This window comes from Pan paniscus, chromosome 7, assembly GCF_029289425.2.
Source record: "Pan paniscus chromosome 7, NHGRI_mPanPan1-v2.0_pri, whole genome shotgun sequence".
In the NCBI taxonomy this organism is placed as follows: Eukaryota; Metazoa; Chordata; class Mammalia; order Primates; family Hominidae; genus Pan; species Pan paniscus.
This window is the reverse complement of record NC_073256.2, coordinates 5,069,994-5,097,596: the sequence shown is the minus strand read 5'-3', so window position 1 is coordinate 5,097,596 and position 27,603 is coordinate 5,069,994.

Here is a 27,603-nt window from a genome sequence, read left to right as displayed (position 1 = left end):
CATGTTTATTCAGATGACTGTGTAGATATTTCCATGTTTTTACAGATGGCAGTGTAGATATTTCAATATTTATAGAGATGACGCTGTAGATATTTCCATGTGTATACAGATCGCGGTGTAGATATTTCCATGTATTTACAGATATCGGTGTACATATTTCCATGTTTACACAGATTGCGGTGTAGATATTTCCATCTTTCTACAGATGGCGTTGTAGATATTTCCATGTTTATGCAGATGGCGTTGTAGATATTTCCATGTTTATATAGATGGTGGTGTAGATATTACCATGTTTATACAGATAGCGGTGTAGATATTTCCATGTTTATGCAGATCGTGGTGAAGATATTTCCATGTTTATTCAGATGACTGTGTAGATATTTCCATGTTTTTACAGATGGCAGTGTAGATATTTCAATGTTCATAGAGATGGCGCTGTAGATATTTCCATGTTTATACAGATCGCGGTGTAGTTATTTCCATGCTTATACAGATAGCGATGTAGATATGTCCATGTTTTTACAGATAACGGTGTAGATATTTCCATGTTTACACAGACTGCGGTGTAGATAATTCCATCTTTCTACAGATGGCATTGTAGATATTTCCATGTTTATGCTGATGGCGGTGTAGATACTTCCATGTTTATATAGATGGTGGTGTAGATATTACCATGTTTATACAGATAGCGGTGTAGATATTTCCATCTTTATACAGATCGTGGTGAATATATTTCCATGTTTATACAGATCGCGGTGTAGATATTTCCATGTTTTTACAGATAGCGTTGTAGATATTTCCATGTTTATACAGATAGCGATGTAGATATTTCCATGTTTATACAGCTCGTGGTGCAGATAATAATATCTTTATACAGATGGCATTGTAGATATTTCCATATTCACACAGATGGCGGTGTAGATGTTTCCATGTTTATACAGATGGCGGAGTAGTTAGTTCCATGTTTTTGGAGATGGCAGTGTAGATATTTTCATGTTTACAGAGATGGCGGTGTAGAAATTTCCATGTTTATAGAGATAGCAGTGTAGATATTTACATGTTTATACAGATGGCTGTGTAGATATTTCCATGTGTATACAGATGGCATTGTAGATATTTCCATGTTTATACAGATGACTGTAGAGTTATTTCCATGTTTTACAGATGGCTGTGGAGATATTTCCATGTTTATAGGGATAGCGGTGTAGATATTTCCATGTTTATAGAGATGGCGCTGTAGATATTTCCATGTTTATACAGATTGCGGTGTAGATATTTCCATGTTTATACAGATAGCGGTGTAGATATTTCCATGTTTTTACAGATATAGGTGTAGATATTTCCATGTTTACACAGATTGCGGTGTAGATATTTCCATCTTTCTACAGATGGCATTGTAGATATTTCCATGTTTATGCACATGGCGGTGTAGATATTTCCATGTTTACATAGATGGTGGTGTAGATATTACCATGTTTATACAGATAGCGGTGTAGATATTTCCATGTTTATACAGATCGCGGTGTAGATATTTCCATGTTTATACAGATAGTGGTGTAGATATTTCCATGTTTATACAGATAGCGGTGTAGATATTTCCATGTTTATAGAGATAGCGGTGTAGGTATTTCCATGTTTATAGACATAGCGGTGTAGATATTTCCATGTTTATATAGATGGCGTTGTAGATATTTCCATGTTTATACCGATAGATGTGTTGGTATTTCCACGTTTATACAGATATCGATGTAGATATTTCCATGTTTATACAGCTCGCGGTGCAGATATTTATATCTTTATACAGATGGCATTGTGGATATTTCCATATTCACACAGATGGCTGTGTAGATGTTTCCATCTTTATACAGATGGCGGAGTAGTTAGTTCCATGTTTATGGAGATGGCAGTGTAGATATTTTCATGTTTATAGAGATGGCGGTGTAGATATTTCCATGTTTATAGAGATAGCAGTGTAGATATTTACATGTTTATACAGATGGCTGTGTAGATATTTCCATGTGTATACAGATGGCATTGTAGATATTTCCATGTTTATACAGTTGACTGTAGAGTTATTTCCATGTTTTACAGATGGCTGTGCAGATATTTCCGTGTTTATAGGGATAGCGGTGTAGATATTTCCATGTTTGTAGAGATGGCGTTATTGATATTTCCATCTATACACAGATGGCCATCTAGATATTTCCATGTTTATACAGATGGCAGCATAGATATTTCCATGGACATGCAGATGGCGGTGTAGATATTTCCATGTTTATACAGATAGCGGTGTAGATATTTCCATGTTTTCACAGATGGTGGTGTAGATATTTCCGTGTTTATACACATGGCGGAGTAGATACTTCCATCTTTATGGAGATGGCAGTGTAGATATTTTCATGTTTATAGAGATAGCGGTGTAGATAATTCCATCTTTCTACAGATGGCAGTGTAGATATTTCCATGTTTAAACAGATGGCGGTGTAGATATTTCCATACTTATACAGATGTCTGTGTAGATATTTCCATGTGTATACAGACGGTATTGTAGGTATTTCCATGTTTATACAGATGGTGGTGTAGATATTTCCATGTTTATTCAGATGACTGTGTAGATATTTCCATGTTTTTACAGATGGCAGTGTAGATATTTCAATGTTTATAGAGATGGCGCTGTATATATTTCCATGTTTATACAGATCGCAGTGTAGATATTTCCATGTTTATACAGATAGCGGTGTAGATATTTCCATGTTTTTACAGATAACGGTGTAGATATTTCCATGTTAACACAGATTGCGGTATAGATATTTCCATCTTTCTACAGATGGCATCGTAGATATTTCCATGTTTATGCAGATGGCGGTGTAGATACTTCCATGTTTATATAGATGGTGGTGTAGATATTACCATGTTTATACAGATAGCGGTGTAGATATGTCCATGTTTATACAGATCGTGGTGAATATATTTCCATGTTTATACAGATCGCGGTATAGATATTTCCATGTTCATACAGATCGCGGTGTAGATATTTCCATGTTTATACAGATAGCGTTGTAGATATTTCCATGTTTATACAGATAGCGGTGTAGATATTTCCATGTTTATAGAGATAGCGGTGTAGGTATTTCCAAGTTTATAGACATAGCAGTGTAGATATTTCCATGTTTATATAGATGGCGTTGTAGATATTTCCATGTTTATACCGATAGATGTGTTGGTATTTCCACGTTTATACAGATAGCAATGTAGATATTTCCATGTTTATACAGCTCGCGGTGCAGATATTTATATCTTTATACAGATGGCATTGTAGATATTTCCTTATTCACACAGATGGCGGTGTAGATGTTTCCATGTTTATACAGATGGCGGAGTAGTTAGTTCCATGTTTATGGAGATGGCATTGTAGATATTTTCATGTTTATAGAGAAGGCGGTGTAGATATTTCCATGTTTATAGAGATAGCAGTGTAGATATTTACATGTTTATACAGATGGCTGTGTAGTTATTTCCATGTGTATACAGATAGCATTGTAGATATTTCCATGTTTATACAGATGACTGTATAGGTATTTCCATGTTTTACAGATGGCTGTGCAGATATTTCCATGTTTATAGGGATAGCGGTGTAGATATTTCCATGTTTGTACAGATGGCGTTGTTGATATTTCCATCTATACACAGATGGCCGTGTAGATATTTCCATGTTTATACAGATGGCAGCATAGATATTTCCACGGACATGCAGATGGCGGTGTAGATATTTCCATGTTTTCACAGATGGTGGTGTAGATATTTCTGTGTTTATACACATGGCGGAGTAGATACTTCCATCTTTATGGAGATGGCAGTGTAGATATTTTCATGTTTATAGAGATGGCGGTGTAGATATTTCCATATTTATAGAGATAGCGGTGTAGATATTTCCATCTTTCTACAGATGGCAGTGTAGATATTTCCATGTTTATACAGACGGCTGTGTAGATATTTCCATACTTACACAGATGTCTGTGTATATATATCCATGTGTATACAGATGGTATTGTAGGTATTTCCATGTTTATACAGATGGTGGTGTAGATATTTCCATGTTTATTCAGATGACTGTGTAGATATTTACATGTTTTTACAGATGGCAGTGTAGATATTTCAATGTTTATAGAGATGGCGCTGTAGATATTTCCATGTTTATACAGATCGCGGTGTAGATATTTCCATGTTTTTACAGATATCGGTGTAGATATTTCCATGTTTACACAGATTGCGGTGTAGATATTTCCATTTTGTACAGATGGCATTGTAGATATTTCCATGTTTATGCAGATGGCGGTGTACATATTTCCATGTTTATATAGATGGTGGTGTAGATATTACGATGTTTATACAGATAGCGGTGTAGATATTTCCATGTTTATACAGATCGTGGTGAAGATATTTCCATGTTTATACAGATCGCGGTGTAGATATTTCCATGTTTATACAGATCGCGGGGTAGATATTTCCATGTTTATACAGATAGCGGTGTAGAGATTTCCATGTTTATACAGATAGCGGTGTAGATATTTCCATGTTTATAGAGATAGCGGTGTAGATATTTCCATCTTTCTACAGATGGCAGTGTAGATATTTCCATGTTTATACAGGTGGCGGGGTAGATATTTCCATGCTTATACAGATGTCTGTGTATATATATCAATGTGTATACAGATGGTATTGTAGGTATTTCCATGTTTATACAGATGGTGGTTTAGATGTCTCCATGTTTATTCAGATGACTGTGTAGATATTTCCATGTTTTTACAGATGGCAGGGTAGATATTTCAATGTTTATAGAGATGGCGCTGTAGATATTTCCATGTTAATACAGATTGCGGTGTAGATATTTCCATGTTTATACAGATAGCGGTGTAGATATTTCCATGTTTTTACAGATATTGGTGTAGATATTTCCACGTTTACACAGATTGCGGTGTAGATATTTCCATCTTTCTACAGATGGCATTGTAGATATTTCCATGTTTATTCAGATGGTGGTGTAGATATTTCCATGTTTATATAGATGGTGGTGTAGATATTACCATGTTTATACAGATAGCGGTGTAGATATTTCCATGTTTATACAAATCGTGGTGAAGGTATTTCCATGTTTACACAGATCGCGGTGTAGATATTTCCATGTTTATACAGACCGCGGTGTAGATATTTCCATGTTTATAGAGATAGCGGTGTAGATATTTCCATGTTTATACAGATAGCGGTGTAGATATTTCCATGTTTATAGAGATAGCGGTGTAGGTATTTCCATGTTTATAGACATAGCGGTGTAGATATTTCCATGTTTATATTGATGGCGTTGTAGATATTTCCATGTTTATACCGATAGATGTGTTGGTATTTCCACGTTTATACAGATAGTGATGTAGATATCTCCATGTTTATACAGCTCGCGGTGCAGATATTTATATCTTTATACAGATGGCATTGTAGATATTTCCTTATTCACACAGATGGCGGTGTAGATGTTTCCATGTTTATACAGATGGCGAAGTAGTTAGTTCCATGTTTATGGAGATGGCAGTGTAGATATTTTCATGTTTATAGAGATGGCGGTGTAGATATTTCCATGTTTATAGAGATAGCAGTGTAGATATTTACATGTTTATACAGATGACTGTGTAGATATTTCCATGTGTATACAGATGGCATTGTAGATATTTCCATGTTTATACAGATGACTATAGAGGTATTTCCATGTTTTACAGATGGCTGTGCAGATATTTCCATGTTTATAGAGATAGCGGTGTTGATATTTACATCTATACACAGATGGCCATGTAGATATTTCCATGTTTATACAAATGGCAGCGTAGATGTTTCCATGGACAAGCAGATGGCGGTGTAGATATTTCCATGTTTATACAGATAGCGGTGTAGATATTTCCATGTTTTCACAGATGGTGGTGTAGATATTTCCGTCTTTATACACATGGCGGAGTAGATACTTCCATCTTTATGGAGATCGCAGTGTAGATATTTTCATGTTTATAGAGATGGCGGTGTAGATATTTCCATATTTATAGAGATAGCGGTGTAGATATTTCCATCTTTCTACAGATGGCAGTGTAGATATTTCCATGTTTATACAGATGGCGGTGTAGATATTTCCATACTTATAGAGTTGTCTGTGTAGATATTTCCATGTTTTACAGATGGCAGTGTTGATATTTCAATGTTTATAGAGATGGTGCTGTAGATATTTCCATGTTTATACAGATTGCGATGTAGATATTTCCATGTTTATACATTTAGCGGTGTAGATATTTCCAGGTTTTTACAGATATCGCTGTAGATATTTCCATGTTTACACAGATTGCGGTGTAGATATTTCCACCTTTCTACAGATGGCATTGTAGATATTTCCATGTTTATGCAGATGGTGGTGTAGATATTTCCATGTTTATATAGATGGTGGTGTAGATATTACCATGTTTATACAGATAGCGGTGTAGATATTTCCATGTTTATACAGATCGTGATGAAGATATTTCCATGTTTATACAGATCGCGGTGTAGATATTTCCATGTTTATACAAATCGCTGTGTAGATATTGCCATGTTTATACAGACAGCGCTGTAGATATTTCCATGTTTATACAGATAGCGTTGTAGATATTTCCATGTTTATAGAGATAGCGGTGTAGGTTTTTCCATGTTTATAGACATTGCGGTGTAGATATTTCCATGTTTATATAGATGGCGTTGTAGATATTTCCATGTTTATACCGATAGATGTGTTGGTATTTCCACGTTTATACAGATAGCGATGTAGATATTTCCATGTTTATACAGCTCGCGGTGCAGATATTTATATCTTTATACAGATGGCAATGTAGATATTTCCTTATTCACACAGATGGCAGTGTAGATGTTTCCATGTTTATACAGATGGCAGAGTAGTTAGTTCCATGTTTATGGAGATGGCAGTGTAGATATTTTCATGTTTATAGAGATGGCGGTGTAGATATTTCCATGTTTATAGAGATAGCAGTGTAGATATTTACATGTTTATACAGATGGCTGTGTAGATATTTCCATGTGTATACAGATGGCATTGTAGATATTTCCATGTTTATACAGATGACTGTAGAGGTATTTCCATGTTTTACAGATGGCTGTGCCGATATTTCCATGTTTATAGAGATAGCGTTGTAGATAATTCCATGTTTGTACAGATGGCGATGTTGATATTTCCATCTATACACAGATGGCCGTGTAGATATTTCGATGTTTATACAGATGACTGTAGAGGTATTTCCATGTTTTACAGATGGCTGTGCAGATATTTCCATGTTTATAGAGATAGCGGTGTAGATATTTCCCTGTTTGTACAGATGGCGTTGTTGATATTTCCATATATACACAGATGGCCGTGTAGATATTTCCATGTTTATACAGATGGCAGCGTAGATATTTCCATGGACATGCAGATGGCGGTGTAGATATTTCCATGTTTATACAGATAGCGGTGTAGGTATTTCCATGTTTTCACAGATGGTCGTGTAGATATTTCCGTGTTTATACACATGGCGGAGTAGATACTTCCATCTTTATGGAGATATCAATGTAGATATTTTCACGTTTATAGAGATGGCGGTGTAGATATTTCCATATTTATAGAGATAGCGGTGTAGATATTTCCATTTTTTACAGATGGCAGTGTAGATATTTCCATGTTTATACAGATGGCGGTGTAGATATTTCCATACTTATACAGATGTCTGTGTATATATACCAATGTGTATACAGATGGTATTGTAGGTATTTCCATGTTTATACAGATGGTGGTGTAGATATTTCCATGTTTATTCAGATGACTGTGTAGATATTTCCATGTTTTTACAGATGGCAGTGTAGATATTTCAATGTTTATAGAGATGGCGCTGTAGATATTTCCATGTTTATACAGATCGCGGTGTAGATATTTCCATGTTTTTACAGATATCGGTGTAGATATTTCCATGTTTACACAGATTGCGGTGTAGATATTTCCATCTTTCTACTGATGGCATTGTAGATATTTCCATGTTTATGCTGATGGCGGTGTAGATATTTCCATGTTTATATAGATGGCGGTGTAGATATTACCATGTTTATACAGATAGCGGTGTAGATATTTCCATGTTTATACAGATCGTGTTGAAGATATTTCCATGTTTATACAGATCGCGGTGTAGATATTTCCATGTTTATACAGATAGCGGTGTAGATATTTCCATGTTTATACAGATAGCGGTGTAGATATTTCCATGTTTATAGAGATAGCGGTGTAGGTATTTCCGTGTTTATAGACATAGCGGTGTAGATATTTCCATGTTTATATAGATGGCGTTGTAGGTATTTCCATGTTTATACCGATAGATGTGTTGGTATTTCCACGTTTATACAGATAGCGATGTAGATATTTCCATGTTTATACAGCTCGCGGTGCAGATATTTATATCTTTATACCGATGGCATTGTAGATATTTCCTTATTCACACAGATGGCGGTGTAGATGCTTCCATGTTTATACAGATGGCGGAGTAGTTAGTTCCATGTTTATGGAGATGGCAGTGTAGATATTTTCATGTTTATAGAGATGGCGGTGTAGATATTTCCATGTTTATAGAGATAGCAGTGTGGATATTTACATGTTTATACAGATGGCTGTGTAGATATTTCCATGTGTATACAGATGGCATTGTAGATATTTCCATGTTTATACAGATGACTATAGAAGTATTTCCATGTTTTACAGATGGCTGTGCAGATATTTCCATGTTTATAGAGATAGCGGTGTAGATATTTCCATGTTTGTAGAGATGGCGTTGTTGATATTTCCATCTATACACAGATGGCCATGTAGATATTTCCATGTTTATACAAATGGCAGCGTAGATATTTCCGTGGACATGCAGATGGCGGTGTAGATATTTCCATGTTTATACAGGTAGCGGTGTAGATATTTCCATGTTTTCACAGATGGTGGTGTAGATATTTCCGTGTTTATACACATGGCGGAGTAGATACTTCCATCTTTATGGAGATGGCAGTGTAGATATTTTCATGTTTATAGAGATGGCGGTGTAGATATTTCCATATTTATAGAGATAGCGGTGTAGATATTTCCATCTTTCTACAGATGGCAGTGTAGATATTTCCATGTTTATACAGATGGCGGTGTAGATATTTACATACTTATAGAGGTGTCTGTGTAGATATTTCCATGTGTATACAGATGGTATTGAAGGTATTTCCATGTTTATACAGATGGTGGTGTAGATATTTCCATGTTTCTTCAGATGACTGTGCAGATATTTCCATGTTTTACAGATGGCAGTGTAGATATTTCAATGTTTATAGAGATTGCGCTGTAGATATTTCCATGTTTATACAGATTGCGGTGTAGATATTTCCATGTTTATACAGATAGCGGTGTAGATATTTCCATGTTTTTACAGATATTGGTGTAGAAATTTCCATGTTTACACAGATTGCGGTGTAGATATTTCCATCTTTCTACAGATGGCATTGTAGATATTTCCATGTTTATGCAGATGGCGGTGTAGATATTTCCATGTTTATATAGATGGTGGTGTAGATATTACCATGTTTGTACAGATAGCGGTGTAGATATTTCTATGTTGATACAGATCGTGGTGAAGATATTTCCATGTTTATACAGATCGCGGTGTAGATATTTCCATGTTTATACAGATCGCTGTGTAGATATTTCCATGTTTATACAGATAGCGTTGTAGATATTTCCATGTTTATACAGATAGCGGTGTAGATATTTCCATGTTTATAAAGATAGCGGTGTAGGTATTTCCATGTTTATAGACATAGCGGTGTTGATATTTCCTTGTTTATATAGATGGCGTTGTAGATATTTCCATGTTTATACCGATAGATGTGTTGGTATTTCCACGTTTATACAGATAGCGATGTAGATATTTAAATGTTTATACAGCTCGCGGTGCAGTTATTTATATCTTTATACAGATGGCAATGTAGATATTTCCTTATTCACACAGATGGCGGTGTAGATGTTTCCATGTTTATACAGATGGCGGAGTAGTTAGTTCCATGTTTATGGAGATGGCAGTGTAGATATTTTCATGTTTATAGAGATGGCGGTGTAGATATTTCCATGTTTATAGAGATAGCAGTGTAGATATTTACATGTTTATACAGATGGCTTTGTAGATATTTCCATGTGTATACAGATGGCATTGTAGATATTTCCATGTTTATACAGATGACTGTAGAGTCATTTCCATGTTTTAGAGATGGCTGTGCCGATATTTCCATGTTTATAGAGATAGCGGTGAAGATAATTCCATGTTTGTACAGATGGCGATGTTGATATTTCCATCTATACACAGATGGCCGTGTAGATATTTCGATGTTTATACAGATGACTGTAGAGGTATTTCCATGTTTTACAGATGGCTGTGCAGATATTTCCATGTTTATAGGGATAGCGGTGTAGATATTTCCCTGTTTGTACAGATGGCAGTGTTGATATTTCCATCTATACACAGATGGCCGTGTAGATATTTCCATGTTTATACAGATGGCAGCGTAGATATTTCCATGGACATGCAGATGGCGGTGTAGATATTTCCATGTTTATACAGATAGCGGTGTAGGTATTTCCATGTTTTCACAGATGGTGGTGTAGATAATTCCGTGTTTATACACATGGCGGAGTAGATACTTCCATCTTTATGGAGATGGCAGTGTAGATATTTTCATGTTTATAGAGATGGCAGTGTATATATTTCCATATTTATAGAAATAGCGGTGTAGATATTTCCATTTTCTACAGATGGCAGTGTAGATATTTCCATGTTTATACAGATGGCGGTGTAGATATTTCCATACTTATACAGATGTCTGTGTATATATATCAATGTGTATACAGATGGTATTGTAGGTATTTCCATGTTTATACAGATGGTGGTGTAGATATTTCCATGTTTATTCAGATGACTGTGTAGATATTTCCATGTTTTTACAGATGGCAGTGTAGATATTTCAATGTTTATAGAGATGGCGCTGTAGATATTTCCATGTTTATACAGATCGCGGTGTAGATATTTCCATGTTTTTACAGATATCGGGGTAGATATTTCCATCTTTACACAGATTGCGGTGTAGATATTTCCATCTTTCTACAGATGGCATTGAAGATATTTCCATGTTTATGCAGATGGCGGTGTAGATACTTCCATGTTTATATAGATGGTGGTGTAGATATTACCATGTTTATACAGATAGCGGTGTAGATATTTCCATGTTTATACAGATCGTGGTGAAGATATTTCCATGTTTATACAGATCGCGGTGTAGATATTTCCATGTTTATACAGATCGCGGTGTAGATATTTCCATGTTTATACAGATAGCGGTGTAGATATTTCCATGTTTATACAGATAGCGGTGTAGATATTTCCATGTTTATAGAGATAGCGGTGTAGGTATTTCCATGTTTATAGACATAGCGGTGTAGGTATTTCCATGTTTATATAGATGGCGTTGTAGATATTTCCATGTTTATACCGATAGATGTGTTGGTATTTCCACGTTTATACAGATAGCGATGTAGATATTTCCATGTTTATACAGCTCGCGGTGCAGATATTTATATCTTTATACAGATGGCATTGTAGATATTTCCTTATTCACACAGATGGCGGTGTAGATGTTTCCATGTTTATACAGATGGCGGAGTAGTTAGTTCAATGTTTATGGAGATGGCAGGGTAGATATTTTCATGTTTATAGCGATGGCGGTGTAGATATTTCCATGTTTATAGAGATAACAGTGTAGATATTTACATGGTAATACAGATGACTGTGTAGATATTTCCATGTGTATACAGATGGCATTGTAGATATTTCCATGTTTATACAGATGACTATAGAGGTATTTCCATGTTTTACAGATGGCTGTGCAGATATTTCCATGTTTATAGAGATAGCGGTGTAGATATTTCCATGTTTGTAGAGGTGGCGTTGTTGATATTTCCATCTATACACGGATGGCCATGTAGATATTTCCATGTTTACACAAATGGCAGCGTAGATATTTCCATGGACATGCAGATGGCGGTGTAGATATTTCCATGTTTATACAGATAGCGGTGTAGATATTTCCATGTTTTCACAGATGGTGGTGTAGATATTTCTGTGTTTATACACATGGCGGAGTAGATACTTCCATTTTTATGGATATGGCAGTGTAGATATTTTCATGTTTATAGAGATGGCGGTGTAGATATTTCCATATTTATAGAGATGGCGGTGTAGATATTTCCATTTTCTACAGATGGCAGTGTAGATATTTCCATGTTTATACAGATGGCGGTGTAGATATTTCCATACTTATACAGATGTCTCTGTATATATATCAAGGTCTATACAGATGGTATTGTAGGTATTTCCATGTTTATACAGATGGTGGTGTAGATATTTCCATGTTTTTACAGATGGCAGTGTAGATATTTCAATGTTTATAGAGATGGCGCTGTAGATATTTCCATGTTTGTACAGATCGCGGTGTAGATATTTCCATGTTTTTACAGATATCGGTGTAGATATTTCCATGTTTACACAGATTGCGTTGTAGTTATTTCCATCTTTCTACAGATGGCATTGTAGATATTTCCATGTTTATGCAGATGGCGGTGTAGATATTTCCATGTTTATATAGATGGTGGTGTATATATTACCATGTTTATACAGATAGCGGTGTAGATATTTCCATGTTTATACAGATCGCGGTGTAGATATTTCCATGTTTATGCAGATAGCGGTGTAGATATTTCCATGTTTATACAGATAGCGGTGTAGATATTTCCATGTTTATAGAGATAGCGGTGTAGGTATTTCCATGTTTATAGACATAGCGGTGTAGATATTTCCATGTTTATATAGATGGCGTTGTAGTTATTTCCATGTTTATACCGATAGATGTGTTGGTATTTCCACGTTTATACAGATAGCGATGTAGATATTTCCATGTTTATACAGCTCGCGGTGCAGAGATTTATATCTTTATACAGACGGCATTGTAGATATTTCCTTATTCCCACAGATGGCGGTGTAGATGTTTCCATGTTTATACAGATGGCGGAGAAGTTAGTTCCATGTTTATGGAGATGGCAGTGTAGATATTTTCATGTTTATAGAGATGGCGGTGTAGATATTTCCATGTTTATAGAGATAGCAGTGTAGATATTTACATGTTTATACAGATGGCTGTGTAGATATTTCCATGTGTATACAGATGGCATTGTAGATATTTCCATGTTTATACAGATGACTGTAGAGTTATTTCCATGTTTTACAGATGGCTGGGCAGATATTTCCATGTTTATAGAGATAGCGGTGTAGATATTTCCATGTTTGTAGGGATGGCGTTGTTGATATTTCCATCTATACACAGATGGCCATGTAGATATTTCCATGTTTATACAAATGGCAGCGTAGATATTTCCATGGACATGCAGATGGCGGTGTAGATATTTCCATGTTTATACAGATAGCGGTGTAGATATTTCCATGTTTTCACAGATGGTGGTGTAGATATTTCCGTGTTTATACACATGGCGGCGTATATACTTCCATCTTAATGGAGATGGCAGTGTAGATATTTTCATGTTTATAGAGATGGCGATGTAGATATTTCCATGTATATACAGATAGCGGTGTAGTTATTTCCATGTTTATATAGAGAGCGGTGTAGATATTTCCATGTATGTACACATGGCTGTTTAGATATTTCCAGGATAATACAGATGGCGGTGTAGATATTTCCATGTTAATACAGATAACTTTGTAAGTATTTCCATCTTTATACAGATGGCGGTGTAGGTATTTCAATGTTTATAGAGATAGCAGTGGAGAAATTTCCATGTTTATACAAATAGTGGTGTAGTTATTTCCATGTTTATATAGATAGCGGTGTAGATATTTCTATGTATATACACATGGCTGTGTAGATATTTCCATGTTTATACAGATGGCGGTGTAGATATTTCCATGTATATACAGATAACATTGTAAGTATTTCCATGTTTATACAGATGGCGGTGTAGATATTTCAATGTTTATAGAGATAGCATTGGAGATATTTCCATGTTTATACAGATAGCGGTGTAGATATTTCCATGTTTATAGAGATAGCGGTGTAGATATTTCCATGTTTATACAGATCGCGGTGTAGATATTTCCATGTTTATGCAGATAGCGGTGTAGATATTTCCATGTTTATACAGATAGCGGTGTAGATATTTCCATGTTTATAGAGATAGCGGTGTAGGTATTTCCATGTTTATAGACATAGCGGTGTAGATATTTCCATGTTTATATAGATGGCGTTGTAGTTATTTCCATGTTTATACCGATAGATGTGTTGGTATTTCCACGTTTATACAGATAGCGATGTAGATATTTCCATGTTTATACAGCTCGCGGTGCAGAGATTTATATCTTTATACAGACGGCATTGTAGATATTTCCTTATTCCCACAGATGGCGGTGTAGATGTTTCCATGTTTATACAGATGGCGGAGAAGATAGTTCCATGTTTATGGAGATGGCAGTGTAGATATTTTCATGTTTATAGAGATGGCGGTGTAGATATTTCCATGTTTATAGAGATAGCAGTGTAGATATTTACATGTTTATACAGATGGCTGTGTATATATTTCCATGTGTATACAGATGGCATTGTAGATATTTCCATGTTTATACAGATGACTGTAGAGGTATTTCCATGTTTTACAGATGGCTGTGCAGATATTTCCATGTTTATAGAGATAGCGGTGTAGATATTTCCATGTTTGTAGGGATGGCGTTGTTGATATTTCCATCTATACACAGATGGCCATGTAGATATTTCCATGTTTATACAAATGGCAGCGTAGATATTTCCATGGACATGCAGATGGCAGTGTAGATATTTCCATGTTTATACAGATAGCGGTGTAGGTATTTCCATGTTTTCACAGATGGTGGTGTAAATATTTCCGTGTTTATACACATGGCGGCGTATATACTTCCATCTTAATGGAGATGGCAGTGTAGATATTTTCATGTTTATAGAGATGGCGATGTAGATATTTCCATGTATATACAGATAGCGGTGTAGTTATTTCCATGTTTATATAGAGAGCGGTGTAGATATTTCCATGTATGTACACATGGCTGTGTAGGTATTTCCAGGATTATACAGATGGCGGTGTAGATATTTCCATGTTAATACAGATAACTTTGTAAGTATTTCCATGTTTATACAGATGGCGGTGTAGGTATTTCAATGTTTATAGAGATAGCAGTGGAGATATTTCCATGTTTATACAAATAGTGGTGTAGTTATTTCCATGTTTATATAGATAGCGGTGTAGATATTTCTATGTATATACACATGGCTGTGTAGATATTTCCATGTTTATACAGATGGCGGTGTAGATATTTCCATGTTTATACAGATAACATTGTAAGTATTTCCATGTTTATACAGATGGCGGTGTAGATATTTCAATGTTTATAGAGATAGCATTGGAGATATTTCCATGTTTATACAGATAGCGGTGTAGATATTTCCATGTTTATACTGATCACGGTGTAGATATTTCCATGTTTATAGAGATGGCGGTGTAGATATTTCCATGTTCATACAGATAGCGGTGTTGATTTTTCCATGTTTATAGAGATAGCTGTGAGAATATTTCCATTTTTATACATATAAGGGTGTAGATATTTCCATGTTTATAGAGATGGCGGTGCAGATATTTCCATGTTTATACAGATCACGGTGTAGATATTTCCATGTTTATACCGATCGCGGTGCAGGTATTTCCATGTTTATACAGATCATGGTGTAGGTATTTCCATGTTTATACAGATCGCGGTGTTGATATTACCACGTTTATAGGGATAGCGGTGCAAATATTTCCACATTTACACAGAGAGCGGTGTAGTTATTAGCATGTTTATACATATAGCGGTGTAGATATTTCCATGTATGAACAGATGACTGTTTATATATTTCCATGTTTAAAAAGATGGCGGTGTAGATATTTCCTTGTTTATACAAATAGCGGTGTAGTTATTTCCATGTTTATACAGATAGCGGTGTAGATATTTCCATGTATATACAGATAGCTTTGTAGATATTTCCATGCTTATACAGATGGCTGTGTAGATATTTCCATGTTTATACAGATGACTTTGTAGGTATTTCCATGTTTATACAGATGGCGGTGTAGGTATTTCCATGTTGATAGAGATAGCTGTGTAGATATTTCCATGTTTATACAGATAGCGGTGCAGATATTTCCATGTTTATACAGATCACGGTGTAGATACTTACATGTTTATACAGACAGCAGTGGAGATATTTCCAGGTTTATACACATAGCGGTGTACATATTTCCATGTTTATAGAGACAGCGGTGTAGGTATTTCCATGTTTATACAGATAGCGGTGCAGACATTTCCATGTTTATACAGATGCCTATGCAGATATTTCCATATTGATACAGAGGGCAGTGTAGATATTTCCATGTTTATGCACATGGCAGTGTAGATATTTCCATGTGTCTTACCCATGACTGTGTAGGTATTTCCATGTTCATACAGATGGCTTTGTAGATATTTCCATGTTTATAGAGATAGCGGTGCAGATATTTCCATGTTTATACAGATAGCGGTGTAAATATTTCCATGTTTATACAGATCGCGGTGTAGATATTTCCATGTTTCTACAGATACCGGTGTAGATATTTCCATGTTTATACAGACCGCAGTGTAGATATTTCCATGTTTATAGAGATAGGTTTGTAGATATTTCCGTGTTTATACAGATAGCAGTGTAGATATTTCTATGTTTATACAGATCGTGGTGTAGATATATCCATGTTTATACAAATCGCGGTGTAGATATTTCCATGTTCCTACACATGACTGTGTTGGTATTTCCATGTTTATACAGATGGATTTGTAGATATTTCCATGTTTATTGAGATAGCGGTGTACATATTCCATGTTTATACAGATAGCGGTGTAAATATTTCCATGTTTATACAGATCTTGTAGATATTTCCATGTTTATACAGATACCGGTGGAGAAATTTCCATGTTTATACAGACCGCAGTGTAGCTATTTCCATGTTTATACAGATAGCGGTGTAGATATTTCCATTTGTGTACAGATGGCGGTGTTGATGTTTCCATCTATACACAGATTGCCGTGTAGGTATTTCCATGTGTATACAGATGGCACTGTAGATATTTCCATGTTTATACAGATGGAGGTGTAGATATTTCCATGTTTATACAGATGACTGTATTGGTATTTCCATGTTTTTAAAGATGGCATTGTAGATATTTCCATGTTTATAGAGATAGAAGTGTAGATATTTCCATGTTGATACAGATGGCGATGTAGATATTTCCATGTTTATAGATGTAGCGGAGTAGATATTTCCATATTTATAAAGATAACGGTGTAGATATTTCCATGTTTATACAGATAGCAGTGTAAATATTTCCATGTTTATTCAGATCACGGTGTAGATATTTCCTTGTTTAAACAGATACCGGTGTAGTTATTTCCATGTTTATACAGACAGCAGTGTAGAGATTTCAATGTATATACAGATGGCTGTGTAGATATTTCCATGTTTATGCAGGTGGCTTTGTAGGTATTTCCATGTTAATACAGATGACTTTGTAGGTATTTCCATGTTTATACAGATGGCGGTGTAGATATTTCCATGTTTACACAGATTGTGGTGTAGATATTTCCATCTTTCTACAGATGGCAATGTAGATATTTCCATGTTTATATAGATGGCGGTGTAGATCTTTCCATGTTTATATAGATGGTGGTGTAGTTGTTACCATGTTTATACAGATAGCGGTGTAGATATTTCCATGTTTATACAGATCATGGTGAAGATATTTCCATGTTTATACAGATCGCGGTGTATAAATTTCCATGTTTATACAGATCACGGTGGAGATATTTCCATGTATAGACAGATGGCTGTGTAGATATTTCCATGTTTCTACAGATTGCTGTGTAGATATTTCCATGTTTATACAGATGACTTTGAAGGTATTTCCATGTTTATACAGATGGCGGTGTAGGTATTTCCATGTTTATACAGACCGCGGTGTAGATATTTCCATGTTTATACAGATAGCGGTGTAGATATTTCCATGTTTTTACAGATATTGGTGTAGTTATTTCCATGTTTACACAGATTGCGGTGTAGATATTTCCATCTTTCTACTGATGGCATTGTAGATATTTCCATGTTTATACAGATGGCGGTGTAGATACATCCATGTTTATACAGATAACTTTGTAAGTATTTCCATGTTTATACAGATGGCCTTGTAGATATTTCGATGTTTATAGTGATTGCAGTGGAGATATTTCCATGTTTATACAGATCGCGGTGTTGATATTACCATGTTTATAGGGATAGCGGTGCAAATATTTCCAAATTTATACAGATAGCGGTGTAGTTATTAGCATGTTTATACAGATAGCGGTGTAGATATTTCCATGTATAAACAGATGTCTGTGTATATATTTCCATGTTTAAACAGATGGCGGTGTAGATATTTCCTTGTTTATACAAATAGCGGTGTAGATATTTCCATGTTTATACAGATAGCGGTGTAGATATTTCCATGTATATACAGATGGCTGTGTAGATATTTCCATGATTATACAGAAGGCTGTGTAGATATTTCCATGTTTATACAAATGACTTTGTAGGTATTTCCATGTTTATACAGATGGCGGTGTAGATATTTCAATGTTTATACAGATAGCTGTATAGATATTTCCATGTTTATACAGATAGCGGTCTAGATATTTCCATGTTTATACGGATCACGGTGTAGATATTTCCATGTTTATACAGATAGCGGTGTAGATATTTCCATGTTTATACAGATGGCGGTGTAGATATTTCCATGTTTATAGGTATAGCGGTGTAGTTATATCCATGTTCATAGAGATAGCAGTGAGGATATTTCCATGTTTTTACAGATAGCAGTGTAGATATTTGCATTTTTATAGAGATAGCTGTTTAGATATTTCATATTTATAACGATAGCGGTGTAGATATTTCCATGTTTTACAGATTGCGGTGTAGATATTTCCATGTTTATACAGATGGCGGTGTAGATATTTCCATCTTTCTACAAATGGCAGTGTAGATATTTCCATGTTTATAGAGATGGCGGTGTAGATATTTCCAAGTTTATATAGATGGCAGTGTAGATATTTTCTTGTTTATGTAGATGGCGTTGTAGATACCTCCATGTTTAAAGAGATGGCGGTGTGTATATTTTCATGTTGATGGAGATAGCGGTGTAGATACTTCCATGTTTATAGTGATAGCGGTGTAGATATTTCCATGTATCTACAGATGACTGTGTAGATATTTCCATGTTTATGCAGATAGCAGTGTAGATACTTCCATGTTCATAGAGATGGCGGTATAGTTATTTCTAAGTTTATAGAGATAGCGGTTTAAATATTTCCATGTTTATAGAGATGGTGGTGTAAGTATTTTCATGTTTATAGAGATAGTGGTGTAGATATTTCCATGTTTATACAGATAGCGGTGTTAGTATTTCCATGTTTATACAGATAGCGGTGTAGATATTTCCATGTTTATACAGCTCGCGGTGTAGATATTTCCATCTTTATACAGATGGCAGTGTAGATATTTCCATGTTTATACAGATAGCGGTGTAGATATTTCCATGTCTATAGAGATAGCGGTGTAGTTATTTCCGTATTTATACAGATTGCGGTGTAGATATTTCCATCTTTATACAGATGGCAGTGTAGATATTTCCATGTTTATACAGATGGCAGTGAAGATATTTCCATGTTTACACAGATAGCTGTGTAGATATTTCCATGTTTACACACATACCGTGGTAGATATTTTCATGTTTATACAGATAGCGGTGGAGATATTTCCATGTTTATAGAGACTGCGGTATAGATATTTCCATGTTTATATAGATAGCGGTGTAGATATTTCCATGTTTACAGAGATATCAGTGTAGATATTTCCATCTTTGCACAGATTGCTGTGCAGATATTTTCATTTTTACACAGATAGCTGTGTAGATATTTCCAAGTTTACACAGATAGCTGTGTAGATATTTCCATGTTTACACAGATAGCATTGTATATATTTCCATGTTTATACAGATAGCGGTGTAGATATTTCCATGTTTATACAGATAGCGGTGTAGATATTTCCATGTTAATACAGATAGCGGTGTAGATATTTCCATGTTTACAGAGATAGCGGTGTAGATATTTCCATGTTTATGCAGATGGCGGTGTATATATTTCCATGTTTAGAGAGATAGCGGTATAGGTATTTCCATATTTATACAGATGGCCGTGTAGGTATTTCCATGTTTATACAGATAGCGGTATAGATATTTCCATATTTATACAGATGGCGGTGTAGGTATTTCCATGTTTATACAGATATCGGTGTAGATTTTTCCATGTTTATACAGATAGCATTGTAGATATTTCCATGCTTACACAGATAGCAGTGTAGATATTTCGATGTTTATAGAGATCGTGGTGTAGATATCTCCATGTTTATACAGATAGCGGTGTAGATATTTCCATGTTTCTAAAGATGGCGGTGTAGATATTTCCATGTTTATTCAGATTGCGGTGTTGGTAATTCCATGTTTATAAAGATAGCGGTGTTGGTATTTCCGTGTTTATACAGAGAGCGGTGTAGATATTTCCATGTTTATACAGATGGCAGTGTAGATATTCCCATGTTTTTACAGATGGCGTTGTAGGTATTTCCATGTTTATAGAGATAGTGGTGTAGACATTTCCATGTTTATAGAGTTAGCGATGTAGGTATTTCCATGTTTATAGAGGTAGCCGTGTAGATATTTCCATGTTTATACAGACGGCTGTTTAGGTATTTCCATGTGTATACAGATTGCAGTGTAGTTATTTCCATGTTTATGCACATGGCGGTGTAGATAGTTCCATGTTCATAGAGATGGCGATATAGATATTTCCATATTTATAGACATAGCGGTGTAGATATTTCCATGTTCATACAGATAGTGATGCAGATATGTCCATGTTTATTGAGGTAGCTGTGTAGATATTTTCCTATATATAGATAGCTGTATAGATATTTCCATGTTAATACAAATAGTGTTGTAGATATTTCCATATTTATACAGATAGCGGTGTAGATATTTCCATGTTTATACAGATGGCTGTGTAGATATTTCCATGTGTGTACAGATGGCAGTGTCCATATTTCCATGTTTATACAGATGGCACTGTAGATATTTCCATGTTTATACAGATGGCAGTGTAGATATTTCCATGTTAATACAGATAGCGCTGTAGATATTTCCAAGTTAATTCAGATTGCGGCATAAATATTTCCATCTTTCTACAGTTGGCATTGTAGATATTTCCTGTTTATACAGATGGCGGTGTAGATATTTCCATGTTTATACAGATGGCGGTGTAGATATTTCCATGTTTATAGAGATGGCGGTGTGGATATTTCCATGTTTATACAGATGGTGGCGTAGATATTTCCATGTTTGCACAGATAGCGTTGGAGGTATTTCCATGTTTGCACAGATAGTGCTGTAGATATTTCCATGTTTATATAGATAGCGGTGTATATATTTCCATGTTTACACAGATAGCGGTGTAGATATTTCCATCTTTACACTGATAGCGGTGTATATATTTCCATCTTTATAAGATAGCGGAGTAGATATTTCCATGATTAGATAGACAACGGTGTAGATATTTCCATGTTTACACAGATAGCGTTGTAGGTATTTTCATGTTAATACAGATAGCATTGTAGGCATTTCCATGTTTATAGAGATGGCTGTGTAGATATTTCCACGTGTATACAGATGGCAGTGCAGATATTTCCATGTTTATACAGATAGCGGTGTAGATATTTCCATGTTTATACAGCTCACAGTGTTGATATATCCATGTTTATACAGATGGCTGTGTAGATATTTCCATGTTAATAGAGATAGCGGTGTACATATTTCCATGTTTATACAAATAGCGTGGTAAATATTTCCATGTCTATAGAGACATCGGTGTAAATATTTCCATGTTTATACAGGTAGCGGTTTAAAAGTTTACACCTTTACAGGGATAGCAGTGTAGATATTTCCACGTTTCTACAGAAAGTGGTGTAGATATTTCCACGTTTACAAAGATAGCGGTGTAGATATTTCCACGTTTATAGAGATAGCGGTGTAGATATTTCCACGTTTATACACATAGCAGTGTAGATATTTCCACGTTTACAGAGATAGCGGTGAAGATATTTGCATGTTTATACAGATAGCGGTGTAGATATTTCCACGTTTATACTGATATCTGTGTAGATATTTCCACGTTTATAGAGATAGCGGTGTAGCTATTTCCACGTTTACAGAGATAGCGGTGTAGATATTTCCATGTTTACAGAGACACCGTTGTAGATATTTGCACGTTTACAGAGATAGCGTTGTAGATATTTCCATGTTTATAGAGACAGCGGTGTACATACTTCCACCTTTATAGAGATAGCCGTGTAGATATTTCCAAGTTTATGGGGAAAGCGGTGGAAATATTTACTTGTTCATAGAGACAGCGGTGTAGTTATTTCCATGTTTTTAGAGACAGCGTCATAGATATTTCCATATTTATAATGATAGCGGTGTAGATATCTCCATGTTTATAGAGACAGCAGTGTAGTTTTTTCAATGTTTATACAGATGGCTTTGTAGATATTTCCATGTTTATAGAGATAACCGTGCAGATATTTCCATGTTTATACAGATAGCGGTGTACATATTTCCATGTTTATACAGATCGTGGTGTAGATATTTCCATGTTTATGCAGATACCGGTGTAGATATTTCCATGTTTATACAGACCGCAGTGTAGATATTTCCATGTTTACAGAGATAGCGGTGTAGATATTTCCATGTTTGTACAGATGACAGTGTTGATGTTTCCATCTATACAGAGATTGCCGTGTAGGTATTTCCATGTGTATACAGATGGTATTGTAGATATGTCCATGTTTATACAGATGGTGGTGTAGATATATCCATGTTTATACAGATGACTGTATAGGTATTTCCATGTTTTTACAGATGGCATTGTAGATATTTCCATGTTTATAGAGAAAGCAGTGTAGATATTTCCATGTTTATACAGATGGCGGTATAGATATTTCCATATTTATAGAGATAGCGGTGTAGATATTTCCATATTTATACAGATAACGGTGTAGATATTTCCATGTTTATACAGATAGCAGTGTAAACATTTCCATGTTTATACAGATCACGGTGTAGATATTTCCATGTTTATAGAGATAGCGGTGTAGATATTTCCATGTTTATACAGATAGTTGTTTAGAGATTTGCATGTTTATACAGACCGCGGTGTAGATATTTCCATGTTTATACAGATGGCGGTGTTCATATTTCCATTTATACACAGATGACCGTGTAGATATTTCCATGTTTATACAGATGGCGGCGCAGATATTTCCATGGATATGCAGATGGCAGTGTAGATATTTCCATGTTTATACAGATAGCGTTGTAGTTATTTCCATGTTTATATAGATAGCGGTGAAGATATTGCCATGTATATACACATGGCGGTTTAGATATTTCCATGTTTATACAGATGGTGGTGTACATATTTCCGTGTTTATACCGATATCTTTGTAAGTATTTCCATGTTTATACAGATGGCGGTGTAGATATTTCGATGTTTATAGAGATAGCAGTGGAGATATTTCCATGATTATAGAGATAGCGGTGTAGATATTTCCACATTTATACTGATCGTGGTGTAGATATTTCCATGTTTATAGAGATGGCGGTGTAGATATTTCCATGTTCATAGTGATAGCGGTGTTGATTTTTCCATGTTTATAGAGATAGCGGTGTGGATATTTCCATGTTTATACAGATAGGGGTGTAGATATTTCCATGTTTATAGAGATGGCGGTGTAGATATTTCCATGTTTTACAGATCACGGTGTAGATATTTCCATGTTTATACAGATCATGGTGTAGATATTTCCATGTTTATACAGATCGCGGTGTTGATATTACCCTGTTTATAGGGATAGAGGTGAAAATATTTCCACATATATACAGATAGCGGTGTAGTTATTAGCATGTTATACAGATAGCGGTGTAGATATTTCCATATAAAAACAGATGTCTGTGTATATATTTCCATGTTTAAACAGATGGCGGAGTAGATATTTCCTTGTTTATAAAAATAGCGGTGTAGATATTTCCATGTTTATACAGCTCACGGTGTAGATATTTCCATCTTTATACAGATGGCAGTGTAGTTATTTCCATGTTTATACAGATAGCGGTGTAGATATTTCCATGTCTATAGAGAGAGCGGTGTAGTTATTTCCATATTTATACAGATTGCGGTGTAGATATTTCCATCTTTATACAGATGGCAGTGTAGATATTTCCATGTTTATACAGATGGCAGTGAAGTTATTTCCATATTTATACTGATAGTGGTGTAGACATTTCCATGTTTATACAGATGGCTGTGTAGATACAACCATGTTTCTGAAGATGGCGGTGTAGGTACTTTCATGTTCATAGAGATGGAGTTGAAGATATTTCCATGTATATAGAGATAGTAGTGTAGATATTTTCATGTTTGTAGAGAAAGTGGTGTAGTTATTTCCATGTTTATACAGATGGCAGTGTAGATATTTCCATGTTTATACAGATATCGGTGTACATATTTCCATGTTTACAGAGATAGCGGTGTAGGTATTTCTATCTTTGCACAGATTGCGGTGTAGGTATTGCCAAACTTAGAGTGATAGCGGTGTAGATATTTCCAAGTTTACGCAGATATCTGTGTAGATATTTCCATGTTTACAGAGATAGCATTGTAGATATTTCCATGTTTGTGAAGATTGCAGGGTAGTTATTTCCATGTTGATACAGATAGCGGTGTAGACATTTCCATGTTTATACATGTAGCGGTGTAGATATTTCCATGTTTTCACAGATGGCAGTGTAGATATTTCAATGTTTATAGAGATGGCGCTGTAGATATTTCCATGTTTATACAGATAATGGTGCAGATATTTCCATGTTCATAGAGACAGCAGTGGAGATATTTCCATGTTTATACACATAGCGGTGTACATATTTCCATGTTTATAGAGACAGCAGTGTAGGTATTTCCATGTTTATACAGATAGTGGTGCAGATATTTCCATGTTTATACAGATGCCTATGCAGATATATCCATATTTATTCAGAGGGCTGAGTAGATATTTCTATGATTATACAGATGGCAGTGAAGATATTTCCATGTTCCTACACATGACTGTGTAGGTATTTCCATGTTTATACAGATGGCTTTGTAGATATTTCCATGTCTATAGAGATAGCGGTGCAGATATTTCCATGTTTATACAGATAGCGGTGTATATATTTCCATGTTTATACAGATCGTGGTGTAGATATTTCCATGTTTATACAGATCACGGTGTAGATATTTCCATGTTTTTACAGACCGCAGTGTAGATCTTTCCATGTTTATTGAGATAGCAGTGTAGATATTTACAAGTTTGTACAGATGGCGGTGTTGATGTTTCCATCCATACACAGATTGCCGTGTAGGTATTTCCATGTGTATACAGATGTCATTGTAGATATTTCCATGTTTATACAGAGGATGGTGTAGATATTTCCATGTTTACACTGATGACTGTATAGGTATTTCCATGTTTATACAGATGGCGGTGTAGATATTTCCATGTTTATACAGATAGCGGTGTAGATATTTCCATATTTATACAGAAAACGGTGTAGAAATTTCCATGATTATACAGATAGCGGTGTAAATATTTCCATGTTTATACAGATCACGGTGTAGATATTTCCATGTTTATAGAGATAGCGGTGTAGATATTTCCATGTTTATACAGAGAGCGGTTTAGATATTTCCATGTTTATACAGACCGGGGTGTAGATATTTCCATGTTTGTACAGATGGCGTTGTTGATATTTCCATCTATACACAGATGACCGTGTAGATATTTCCATGTTTATACAGATGGCGGCGCAGATATTTCCATGGCTATGTAGATGGCGGAGTAGATATTTCCATGTTTACACAGATAGCGGTGTAGTTATTTTCATGTTTATATAGATAGCGGTGTAGATATTTCCATGTATATACACATGCCTGTGCAGATATTTCCATGTTTATACAAATGGCGGTGTAGATATTTCCAAGTTTATACCAATAACTTTGTAAGTATTTCCATGTTTATACAGATGCCGGTGTAGATATTTTGATGTTTATAGAGATAGCAGTGGAGATATTTCCATGTTTATACAGATAGCGGTGTAGATATTTCCACGTTTATACTGATCGCGGTGTAGATATTTCCATATTTATAGAGATGGCGGTGTAGATATTTCCAAGTTCATAGAGATAGCGGTGTTGATTTTTCCATGTTTATAGAGATAGCGGTGTGGATATTTCCATGTTTATACAGATAGGGGTGTAGATATTTCCATGTTTATACAGATAGCGGTGTAGATATTTCCATATTTATACAGATAACGGTGTAGAAATTTCCATGTTTATACAGATAGCTGTGTAATTATTTCCATGTTTATACAGATCACGGTGTATATATTTCCTTGTTTATACAAATAGCGGTGTAGTTATTTCCATGATTATACAGATAGCGGTGTAGAAATTTCCATGTATATATAGATGGCTGTGTAGATATTTCCATGTTTATACAGATGGCTTTGTAGATATTTCCATGTTCATACAGAATACTTTGTAGGTATTTCCACGTTTCTACTGATGGCTGTGTAGATATTTCCATGTTTATAGAGATAGCTGTGTAGATATTTCCATGTTTATACAGATAGCGGTGAAGATATTTCCATGTTTATACAGATCCCGCTGTAGATATTTCCATGTTTATACAGATCGCGGTGTAGATATTTCCATGTTCATACAGATAGTTGTGTAGATATTTCCATGTTTTTACAGATATCGGTGTAGATATTTCCATGTTTACACACATTGCGGTGTAGATATTTCCATCTTTCTACAGATGGCATTGTAGATATTTCCATGTTTATACAGATGGCGGTGAAGATATTTCCATGTTTATATAGATGGTGGTGTTGATATTACCATGTTTATACAGAGAGCGGTGTAGATATTTCCATGTTTATGCAGATCGTGGTGAAGATCTTTCCATGTTTATACAGATCGCGGTGTAGTTATTTCCATGTTTATTCAGATTGCGGTGTAGATATTTCCATGTTTATACAGATGGCTGTGTAGATATTTCCATGTTTATACAAATGACTTTGTAGGTATTTCCATGTTTATACAGATGGCGGTGTAGATATTTCTATGTTTATAGAGATA